The 9,822-nt window shown below is 41.3% G+C and overlaps 1 long non-coding RNA gene across 1 annotated transcript; it reads left to right on the forward strand.

The window, feature by feature from the left end:
- Positions 1-4,517: 4,517 nt before the first annotated feature.
- On the forward strand, positions 4,518-5,462 carry LOC123082551 (uncharacterized). The gene is made up of 3 exons (XR_006439052.1): positions 4,518-4,649; positions 4,936-4,998; positions 5,103-5,462. It is a non-coding gene; the product is annotated as an uncharacterized lncRNA (long non-coding RNA).
- The last annotated feature ends 4,360 nt before the right edge of the window (positions 5,463-9,822 follow it).

A 9,822-nucleotide genomic window follows, 5' to 3' on the forward strand; every position in this document is an offset into this window, starting at 1 on the left:
AGTATAGAAGTAATGAGTTGGTGAAATCCAAACGACACAACCATCTGATAAAGCAAACCCAAGGATTCATGAATTTATTTTTGATGTCAATCCTCACTTAACATATACTTTATTAATTGAACATCTAGAACCATACCAGCTTTGGCGCAGACAAGTTTTATCAAGATCATGCAGCGTGTCGAAGTAGTGTCCCTTTGTGCGGGTATGGTGATCTAATCGTGTATGATGTGATTCCTATGCATATGCATGTGTATTCTATACTGTTGGGAAAACCCTGGACGGACAAGAGATAATTAACATATCATTATGATGGTGAATTTTCTTTTGTACGAAAGGCTCGACTTATAACACTTGATTCATATACCCTGGAGCGATACATGCCAGATTGCCAAAGGCGTGATCATGCTCAGGAAGCAATTGATGTGAAGGTACTCAATGACCAAGAGGAAGCAGACGTGGACATTCAACATGCTGAATTTTTAGCCTCGACAGTTTCTGCGGATGCATATGCTGAGAAGATAGACTTGAAACCGAGGACGGTTGCGTTTCAAGGGGGAGAGGATGATATGGCCAACACTAGTTCTATTTGTACCGTCGACAACCATGACATACAAGACGCTGGTCTGGTTCAAGTTAAGGCAGTTTTGCTAGTCACTGTTTGCGATAATGTGAGGCGTCTTGATCAGAAGAAAACGGAGGTTGAATTAGAATCACAATTTGCTCTTGTGCCAAAATACACAATGCATGCTTGGATATTAGAAAAAGAAAAAAGAAAAATTCTAACACATACACGTTTGAGCAAGGCATACGTCAACTAGGTTGTTTCTTTTGGTTGCCACGTCCACATCAAGAGTATACATGGAGAAGATACCTTTTGATTGAGACTAACAGAATAATCCTAATTGGTTACTAATTCTCATGATCAAGACCATCGGAGATTTATGTGTACGTGAGCTGGTTTAAATGGTGGGATTTGCTCTCCTTGAGAAACAATGGATAGGGGCTGCCAGGAAATTATGTTTAATTACTTTAAGTAATTAAATTTTAATGATTACTTGCTAAGTTAAAGCTTGTGCTCAGATTACTTCGGTAGGTGTTGGTCGAGAGTTAGAGATAAAGAAGTTTTTGTTTGGTCTGACTTATTAAGCAAGTTTCAGTCGGCAAGCTGTACTAGTATATATAGTTATGGTACCCTGTATGTAAAAGCAGGTTATATTTTGGAGTTTAGATAGCGTCGTGTACCGACCATGAAGCGGCCATCTTCGGGTGTCGCTGTTATTTATTCTCTATAAATTTTCGGTGTGGAAGTTACACTTGGCTCGAGGTCTGTCATTTCCGACGGGTTGCGTGCTGGTTAAGACCACTTAGGCGGGAGGTTCTCCGTGTGTCGAGGGATTGTCCGTTGGTTGTCGTTACCCCATCTTTGGGTTACATGTAATGCTCGCGTAATTGGGAGATTTTATTAGCTAAATTCAGAGGAGTACATTGTATCGTGAAAGATAAGGCCAAATCAGTAGCACGACAATGTTGTGCTTTCATCGGTTGGTATTTGGATCAAAGGTTGTCCACGGTAAACTAGTTTTCTTCCCCTAACGATTGATATTTTTATTTATCATGAGGAAAGATTGTAGTTCGCAAAAAGGTGATGGCGATGAAGAGGGATCCATTGCGTGCCTTGTCTTGGTACCATTGCTTTATGTGTGTGTGTGTCGAACCAGCTAGTTGTGCCGTGTTAATGAATTGCTATTCCAGTATGAATTTGGCGAGTAAGACTATAATTGATGCTTTGAACTTGCCGTTGATTGAACATCCAGAACTATACGAGCTTTGGTGGACGGACAAGTTTGATTAAGATCATGAATCGTGTCGAAGTAGTTTCCTTTCATGCAGATATGGTGATTTGTCGTGTGTGATGTGATTCCTATGCATATGCATGGGTGTTCTATACTGTTGGGAAAACCCTGGATGGAAAGGAGACAATTAACTTATCATTATGTTGGTAAATTTTCTTTTGTACGAAAGGCTCAACTTATACTACTTGACTCATATACCCTGGAGCGATACATGGCAGATCGCCAAAGGCGTGATCATGCTCAGAAAGAAATTGATGTGAAGGTACTCAATGACCAAGAGGAAGCAGACGTGGACATTCAACATGCTGAATTTTTGGCCTCGACAGTTTCTGCGGATGCATATGCTGAGAAGATAGACTTGAAACTGAGGACGGTTTCGTTTTAAGTGGGAGAGGATGGTGTGGACAACACTAGTTCTATTCGTACCATCGACAACCATGACATGCAAGACGTTGGTCTGCTTCAAATTAAGGCAGTTTCGCTCATCACTGTTTGCGATAACGTGAGGCGTCTTGATAAGGAGACAATGAAGGTTGAATTAGAATCAAAATTTGCTGATGTGCCAAAATACACAATGCATGCTTGGATATTAGAAAAAAATAAAATAATTCCAACACATACACGATTCGATCAAGGCATGCGTCAACTAAGTTGTTTCTTTTGGTGGCCACGTCCACATAAAGAGTATACATGGACAAGATACCTTTTGATTGAGACTAACAGAAGAATCCTAATTGGTTATTACTTCTCATGATCAAGGCCATCAGAGATTTATGTGTACGTGACCTGGTTTAAATGGTGGGATTTTCTCTCCTTGAGAAACATTGGACGGGTGCTGCCAGGAAATTATGTTTAATTAATTTAAGTAATTAAATTTTAATGATTACTTGCTAAGTTAAGGCTTGTGATTAGATTTACTTCCTTAGGTTTAGGTCGAGAGTTAGAGATAAAGAAATTTTTGTTTAGTCGACTTATTAGGCAAGTTTAAGTCGGCTAGTTGTACTGTTATATATAGTCATGGCACCCTCTTTGTAAAATCAGGTTATACTTTGGAGTTTAGACAGCGTCGTGTATCGACCAGGAAGCGGCCGTCTTCGAGTATCGCTGTTATTTATGTTGTATAAATTTTCAGTATGGAAGTTACACTTGGCTCGAGGTCTGTCGTTTCTGACGGGTTGCGTGCTGGTTACGTCTACTTCAGCGGGAGGTTCTTTGTGTGTCGAGGGATTGTCCGTTGGTTGTCGTTACCCCATCTTCCGATTACATGTACTGCTCACGTAATTGGGAGATTTTATCATCTGAATTCAGAGGAGTACATTGTATCATGAAAGATCGGGCCAAATCAGTAGCATGACAAGGTTGTGCTTTCAATCAGTTGGTATTTGGAGCAAAGGTTGTCCACGGTAAAATTGTTTTCTTCCACTTACAAGTGATATTTTTATTTAACATAAGGAAAGATTGTAGTTCGCAAAAGGTGATGGCGATGGAGAAGGATCCATTGTGTGCCTTGCCTTGGTACCAATGCTTTATGCGTGTGTGTGTCGGACCAGCTAGTTGTGCCATCTTAATGAATTTCTATTCCAGTATGAATTTGGTGAGTAAGACTGTAGTTGATGCTTGGAACTTGCCGTTGATTGAACATCCAGAACCATACGAGCTTTGGTGGACAGACAAGTTTTTTCAAGATCATGCATCGCGTCGAAGTATTTTCCCTTTATGCGGATATGGTGATCTAGTCGTGTATGATGTGATTCCTATGCATATGCATGTGTGTTCTATATTGTTGGGAAAACCCTCGACGGACAGGAGACAATTAACTTATCGTTATGATGGTGAATTTTCTTTTGTATGAAAGGCTCGACGTATACTACTTAACTCATATACCCTGGAACAATATATGGCAGATCGCCAAAGGCGTGATCATGCTCAGGAAGCAATTGATGTGAAGGTACTCAATGACCAAGAGGAAGCAGATGTGGACATTCAATATGCTGAATTTTTGGCCTGGACAGTTTCTGCGGATACATATGCTGAGAAGATAGACTTGAAACCGAGGACGGTTTCATTTCAAGGGGGAGAGGATGATATGGATAACACTAGTTCTATTTGTACTGTCGACAACCATGACTTATAAGACGTTGGTCTGGTTCAAGTTAAGGCAGTTTCGCTCGTGATAACGTGAGGCGTCTTGATTAGGAGAAAATGAAGGTTGAATTAGAATCAAAATTTGCTGCTGTGCCAAAATACACAATGCATGCTTGGATATTAGAAAAAGAAATAAAATAATTCCAACACATACACATTTGATCAAGGCATGCGTCAACTAGGTTGTTTTTTTTAGGAAAAGGAAATCTCATTAAAACACATAAGCTGGGTTACAATCAGAGTTAATTACATGCATCAAACCCTGTGGCACATCAGCTAGAATACAAAAATCACCATTCACTCTAGCAAAGGCAGCTAGCTCATGTGCGGCCACATTGCATTCTCTGTAGATTTTGGATACTGTGCATGATTCAAACTCTCTGAACATTTCCTTCACTTTCACATAGCAGGCCCACCAACTGGCTCTATTAGTGTTGCAATCATTCACAGCAGTTACTACAGCGGAACAATCTGATTCAAAAATCACATTGTTCAAAGCTAATTTGTGTGCCTGGGTGTGGCCAAACAACAAGGCCTGAGCTTCAGCTTCCTCAGCTTCAGTACATCCATGAAAGCAGCAGCCCGCTGAGAAGACCACCGCACCCGAACTATCTCTGCCAATAGCTCCGAGCGCAGCTAAACCAGAAGCTGGTATGAAAGAAGCATCGACGTTAACTTTTATGTGATTTCCAGAAGGCTTTGCCCATCTAATAGCATGTCGAGGATGAATCGTAGCTGCATTTGAATTTCATGCATTTTCTGCTTTCCTTTGGCATCATTTGCAATCAGATTTGGGGCTGATAAACACTCCCTATAGCTTTTCAAGAAACTCACTGAATCCCAAACAGTAGCCTTGCCTTTGTTATGAATTACGTCATCTCTTAGGTGCCATGCCCTCCACAGCACAAGCATATAAACTTCTCCTTCATCTCGCCAGGGCATAAGCTCAAGTTTTGCAATAGCCAATCAGGGGAGAAAAGCAAGAGCGACTTAACTTCAGGTAGTTTCCAAATTTTACACATTTCCTCTCAAAGTGCTCTCTGTTTTGTGCATGTTACAGTAGCATGGTGAGCATTTTCAACAGCACTTCCATAAATATTGCAGGTACCATCCAGCTCAAGTGTCCTCTTGTGCTTATTTTCCTTTGGTTGTTTCTTTTGGTTGTGACGTCCACAACAAGAGTATACATGGACAGGATATTTTTTGATTGAGACTAATGGAAGAAGCCTTATTGGTTACTACTTCTCATTATCAAGGCCGCCGGAGATTTATGTGTGCGTGATCAGGTTTAAATGGTGGTGTTTGCTGCCCTTGAGAAACATTGGATCGGGGCGGCCGGCCAGGAAATCGTGTTTAATTACTTTAAGTATTTAAATTCTAATGATTACTTGCTAAGTTAAAGCTTGGGATCAGATTTACTTCCTTAGGTGGTGGTCGAGAGTTAGAGATAAAGAAGTTTTTGATTGGTCGACTTATTAGGCAAGTTTGAGTCGGCTAGCGGTACTGGTATATATAGTCATGGTACCCTCTTTGTAAAAGCAGGTTATATTTTGGAATTTGGACAACGTCGTGTTTCGATCATGAAGCGGCCGTCTTCAAGTGTCGTTGTTATTTATTTTGTATAAATTTTCTGTGTGAAAGTTACACTCCGCTAGAGGTCTATCGTTTCCGACGGGTTGCGTGCTGGCTACGTCTACTTCGACAGCAGGTTCTTCATGCGTCGAGGGATTGTGCATTGGTTGTCGTTACCCCATCCTCAGATTATGTGTACTGCTCGTGTAATTAGGAGATTTTATCAGCTGAATTCAAAGGAGTTCATCGTACCGTGAAAGATAAGGCCAAATCAGTAGCACAACGAGGTTGTGCTTTCATCAGTCGGTATTCAGAGCAAAGGTTGTTCACGGTAAAATTGTTTTTTCCAGATACCATTGGTATTTTTGGCCTCGATAGTTTATGCAGATGCATATGCTGGGGAGATAGACTTGAAACCGAGGACGGTTTCGTTTCAAGGGGGAGAGGATGATATGACCAACACTAGTTCTATTTGTACCGTCCACCACCATGACATACACGACGTTGGTCTGGTTTAAGTTGAGGCAGTTTCGCTCGTCACTGTTTGCAATAACGTGAGGCGTTTTGATCAGGAGAAAATGAAGGTTGAATTAGAACCACAATTTTCTTCTGTATCAAAATACACAATGCATGCTTGGATATTAGAGAAGGAAGAAAATAATTCCAACACATACATGTTTGATCAAGGCATGCGTCAACTTGGTTGTATCTTTTGGTTGCCACGTACACAACAAGACTATACATGGATGTGATACCTTTTGATTGAGATTAACGGAAGTATCCTAGTCGGTTACTACTTCTTACGATCAAGGCCGCCGGAGATATATGTATACGTGAGCAGGTTTAAATGGTGGCATTTGCTGTCCTTTAGAAACATTGGATGGGGCTGCCATGAAATTGTTTTTAATTACTTTAAATATATAAATTGTAATGATTACTTGCTAAGTTAAAGTTTGTGATCAGATTTACTTCCTTAGGTGTTGGTCGAGAGTTAGATATAAACAAATTTTTGTTTGGTCTAACTTATTAGGCAAGTTCGAGTCGGCTAGCTGTACTGGTATATATAGTAATGGTAGGCTCTTTGTAGAAGGATGTTATATTTTTTGAGTTTAGATAACGTCGTGTATCGACCATGAAGCGGCCGTCTTCGGGTGTCGCTGTTATTTATTTTGTATAAATTTTCTGTGTGAAAGTTACACTTCGCTCAAGGTCTGTCATTTCCGATGGGGTGCGTGCTTGTTACGTCTACTTCAACAGGAGGTTCTTCGTGTGTCAAGAGATTGTCCATTGGTTTTCATTATCCCATCTTCCGGTTACCTGTACAACTCGCGTAATTGGGATATTTTACCAGCTGAATTCAGAGGAGGTCAATGTATCTTGAAAGATCAGGCCAAATCAGTAGCACGGCGAGGTTGTGCTTTCATCAGTTGGTATTCAGAACAAAGGTTGTTCACGGTAAAGTTATTTTCTTCTAGTTACGGTAGATATTTTTATTTATCATGAGGAAAGATTGTAGTTCGCAAATGGAGATGGCAATGAAGAAGGATCCATTGCGTGCCTTGCCTTGGTACCAATGCTTTATGCGTGTGCATGTCGGAGTTTTATCAAGATCATGCATCGCGTCGAAGTAGTTTCCCTTTATGTGGATATGATGATCTAGTTGTGTGTGATGTGCTTCCTATGCATATGCATGTGTGTTCTATATTGTTGGAAAAATCATGGACGGACAGGAGACAATTAACTTGTCATTATGATGGTGAATTTTCTTTTGTACAAAAGGGTCGACTTCCCTCGAGGTATGTCGTTTCTCATGAGTTGCATGCTGGTTACGTCTACTTGGGCGGGAGGTTCTTGTGTCGAGGGATTGTCCATTGGTTCCCGTTACCCCATCTTTGGGTTATGTGTACTGCTCGCGTAATTGGGAGATTTTATCAGCTGAATTCGGAGGAGTTCATTGTATCGTGAAAGATCGGGCCAAATTAGTAGCATGATGAGGTTGTGCTTTCATTAGATGGGGACCAGAGGAGACTTTGGTCGGCTGGTTCAGCCCAACATCTGCGGCGGCTCTTGATGTCATTACCCTCCTTGTAGGCGAAGCCGAGGTCCCTCCTATCCAGCCCCGACCACCTCCCGGACGAGAGTCCAAAATTTGTCTTGGATTGGGCACCGGCGGCCTGGACGTCGTATCCCTCCATGAGGGTGCCATCTTGCGAGGCTTGGGTGTTCGAGGGAAAGTTGCTATGGGTGGTGGAACCTGCATGGCAAGGGCTCCATCGGCGGCGGTGGTGTGGAGGTTGGCAGGTGAAGCGGCGTCGGATATACCGTGTCTACGATAGTGGATCTTGGCGGCATGGTGCAGCCGAGTCTCGGCGACATATGCGTCTGAATGGACGAGCATAAGGCGGTAGCGCTGTTCGTCGCCGTGGTGGCATCGACAGATGGCCGGCCTGGTAAGGATGATGCACGATCTCTTTTCTGGACATGGGTCAGCGGTTCGATGGTGGTGGCGGCTTCTAAAACATGTGTGTGTGGTGTACGCGTTAGATTTGCTGCACCGAGTGTAGGCTCCTTATATGTCATGCGGGCAGATCGGTGGTGACCTCAGTTCTAAATGGTGGGAGAGAGGGCACTCCATATTGTCGACTTGTTAGGTGTAAGTGGTGGCTTCGGATGACTTGATGTATATTCTTGTCAGATCTTTATTGAATAATTAATAAAGATGACTGTATGCATCGACTGATGGAGAGGCCGGGGATTTAAATCACCTTTCTGAGTAAAAAATGTCACTAATAGAAGGCAATTTTCGGGAACCTCCATAGGTTGGCCTGCGCTCCGCGTTCAGCTATCAGTGTTGGCCATCTAGACCTTTTTCACGGAATATTTTGGACTCAGACTGGCCATAGTGGGAGTAACTTCAAGAGTAACATCGATTCCAACTTAGCAAATTTGCCTATGTGACAACGAGTTAATATGTAGATGGGTAAATTGAGTAACTTAGCTAGTTACTGTAACATCACATATCCCAAGACAGTACGAGTCTATAACCTAATAAATGAAGCCTTGCACGACATCACACATATGTTACTACCCATTATAGAGGTACTACCTGCGTCCTAGTTTATTGGTCCCTATTGTATTCTTTGCCGAATTTTGACCATAAATTTAACAAACAAAAAAGTTCATGCATGTCATAAAAAAATATATCATTAAGAACTATGTTCAAATACGAATCGAATGATATAATTTTTGTTTGACATGCACTAACATTTTGCCAGTCAAATCTTTGATCAAAATTTAGTACAAATTATTAAAGGAGCCAATAAACCAGGACAGAGGTAGTAGTAACATAGCCTAGAATAGCGTGTATGTTATGGCTAGTCTCATTCATAGGAGCAGACTTTGCCATCCAGATCCAAGAAGGATGGTGCGCACGCCTATAAATACCTATCTACTCCAGCTAGGAGTTCGATCTAACACAACCATCATATCCATATAGGAACACATCGACATGAGTGGACTCCAGAGTGTCGATGAGCATGCCTGCGTTGCCATTGTTATATTTGCTGCTCTATGTGCAATAAGTCAATGCCGGTCAGGCTGCATGCATGTATTGCATGCGAGTGCCTTGGCTTAGCATTTGATACTGTGTTTAATTTGCTACTATTCCCTTCACTACAGCATATTACATATTACTACGTTGTGCATCCAATGCATTTATATTGTACGCCCACCATTTGGTTATGAATAAGACTCGTTTGGAATATCACATATCTACCAAAGCAAAGTTCAGGTTGCACCTACTTGTGTATAGTTTATCTGCAAAGGTCAAATGTTCTCTTGTTTGGAAGAAACAAAAAGAAGAATTTTTCATATAAGGATAACACGAATCTTGACACAAACCGAATGGTTTAGATAGAGGGTACGCTAGTATGAGGGTACTAAAAATCCACACTCGAAGTATTCCTATATGCATATCATATAATTATCGTTTCGACCAAGTGTTTGGTTGTATATGTAAATCGCGTAACTCCCACGATAACCCACGTAGCCCATTTAAAGATAAAGAAGAGAATTATTCTACGATCTTTACTTGTGTTGTAGGTAAGTTACCTTTTTAGTATATATGATTCCTATTAAATCTATTAGGCTATGTAATTGTTAGAGTACCTCTATGGATTCACTCCTCTCAAACATCAATTTGGGCTACAAGAATTTATACAGGGGAATTGCTCATAGAAGTCCAAGAAACCAA

This window comes from Triticum aestivum, chromosome 4A (genome assembly GCF_018294505.1).
Source record: "Triticum aestivum cultivar Chinese Spring chromosome 4A, IWGSC CS RefSeq v2.1, whole genome shotgun sequence".
NCBI classification, from domain to species: Eukaryota; Viridiplantae; Streptophyta; class Magnoliopsida; order Poales; family Poaceae; genus Triticum; species Triticum aestivum.